Below are 2,494 nucleotides of genomic sequence, written 5' to 3'. Positions count from 1 at the left end.
TAAATTGCAACAGGAAGTAGGATTAAAATGAGACCTTCCCTTGAAGAAGTCTTGATAGTAATAACTGCTCTCAGTATGTGGGGAGTGAGGGGAGATGAAGGTAGAAAAGAATCCTAGTCTAGGGTGCTTCAATTACCCCACTACCACCACCATCCCACCCCCGCCTTAAGTTACCAAGCACACCTAATTGTGTTCTACCAGGATCCCTCTCCAGGAAGTAAAATCTCTATGACAGAAACAGCACAGGCTTAAATGTGCACACTAGCCAGACTTCCAAATGAATACCAGCATTCAGATTTTAACACAAATTCAAAGGTGCATTTCCTTCTGGGAACAATTTATAGAGTACCAGATGTTTTCCCTTCCAGAAAACAGCAAACTCCGCTTAGCATCTATTTCACCAGTGTAAGCAACAGGTACTTTAAATCCTGCCTGCTGCACTGTGCCCACTGTCATTATACCCAATGCTTCACCTCTACCTGGACCACATATTGATGCTGAAAGAAGCCATTCAGATAAATTACTGACTGGCAGACGATGAGCTGATAAGGGGACCATCATTATTTTGCAAAATGGTCAATGCAGGATGCTATAAAATAAAAATATAACCAAGGGATGCTTCACAGACGTAGAACATTTTATGACAGAGGAGCTGGTAAATAATGTGCCTCAGGAGGCAGTGAACTCTTCCTTTTCTGCACTGTCTGTGACACATATGACAATGTTATGCTGTTGGAGGTGCCTGGTTACCAGGGTTAATTGGCTTATAAATTGTTTTGGCAGCAGAATACCGAAGACTTGATAAATGTATTGTTAAAATAAAAGAGCACGGAGGAATAAATGAGAAAATTCTCAGATGTTGATGCTTCTGTTTCTCACTCGGCCACTATGGGGTGATAATAATAACTATCATTACAACCACCATTTTTTAGTACTTAACTACATTCCAAGCACTGGGTTTATATACTTTTTCTTACTTAATCTGAAGTCCACGTCTATGAAAAAAAGACAGTTATTCCCATTTTAGGGATAAGAAAATTGAGCCTTAGAGCAGAGAACTAATTTGCCCAAGTTACTGCATGGCCCAAACTAATTAAATTAGTACTGCTTAGACCTGCAGATGGTGTAGTGGTTGTGATGCTACACTCCACAAAGGCAGACTGTGGTTCAAGTCCTAGACCCAGCAGCTTGAAATTTACACCAGGTGCATGTGCGTGCATGCCAATAATCCTGAGAGAAGAATAGAGAAGAAGAGACTGTGGCATGGTCATCCCTCCTGGGAGGTGATTTCTCACTAATTCTCTATCTCTCTCTGTGTCTCCGGCGAGCACATGTGCCCTATAGCAAAAATCTCTCTAAAAATACATTAGTACTGATTGATTCTGAAACTCATGTTCTTACCCACTTTGCTCTACTGAATGTGGTATTCAGTATACTTTAGAAAAACAAAAATTCCAATTCTCTTGCAATTCTTTTTTTTTGTATAGAAAAATAACATTATTAACCTATGCCATACAATATATTGATTTGTTTAAACCAAACACTTAAAATTTTTAAGTAAAATTTGTAAGTTCCATTCACTCTGAATTTTATACCCTAGACAGCACACAAGACTACTTTTAATTTTAAACAAAATAAAAAAGCAAAATGTCTTCAATCCCATTTTGTGGGAGCATGCAGACTGGCAAGGAGCTGAGGCTATGCCAGCCTGACACTGTCGCTGATCTGCCCTGGTCAGGGGCCAGCCCAATACCCAGAACTTCTGGCTTCTGTGCTATTAACACAATTGTCTTAGCATCCTACTTATAAAAGTTCAAATGAAATTCCCAAACTCTCAAATCTTCTTGGAGTATGCCAATCTGAAAGCTGAAATCACTCTCCTGTAATTTTGGGGGCACTGGCAGTATTTTCCAAAATTTTACTTTTCCATTTTTCATAGTCCTGTGTCAGATCTTCATCTTTCTGTGGTTTACTTGGGATCTCTACTATGTTCTCTATTTCCTTTGCTGGGGGTTCAACCACTCTTTTTATCTTCTTCTGTGGTAGAGTAGGTAAATCTCCAGGTTTTTGTAGATCTGCTGCCCAATCTTTATTTATACAGTCGATCAAATAAGCTTTTTTTTAACCATTTTGTTGGCTACCATTTTGTTTTTATCCACCTTTAGCTTTAGAATCATGCATGCTGAAAGTAGTGCAGCACTGGTGAAGAGTGGCCTGGATAAACAAGATCTACTTGCTTGTTTGGGGAAGACTGGACTCATAGATTAGCAGTATCTTTGAAGCCATGTTCACTGCCCCTGTGCAGCTAAACTGTACAGCTAGGTCTCTTATTCCAATACTTGAATTCAGGCCCAGTAAGCTCTCAAATGATTTAAGACAGCTCTGATACATCTTCTTCTTATTTTTTTAAACATTCACTCACTATATATCATTTGGCTTGTAAAGAGAATTCACCCAACATGAAATACTCCTCAGACCAGTCCAGCTGAGAATA

General features: G+C 39.2%; 1 pseudogene; it reads right to left on the bottom strand.

Annotated features, from left to right (window-relative positions):
• Window positions 1-1,872: 1,872 nt before the first annotated feature.
• Window positions 1,873-2,391, bottom strand: LOC102475831 (origin recognition complex subunit 6 pseudogene; annotated as a pseudogene).
• Window positions 2,392-2,494: the final 103 nt, after the last annotated feature.

The sequence above is a fragment of the Tupaia chinensis genome, unplaced genomic scaffold (assembly GCF_000334495.1).
Source record: "Tupaia chinensis unplaced genomic scaffold, TupChi_1.0 Scaffold000022_1, whole genome shotgun sequence".
In the NCBI taxonomy this organism is placed as follows: Eukaryota; Metazoa; Chordata; class Mammalia; order Scandentia; family Tupaiidae; genus Tupaia; species Tupaia belangeri.
This window is presented reverse-complemented; position numbering and strand designations above follow the sequence as displayed.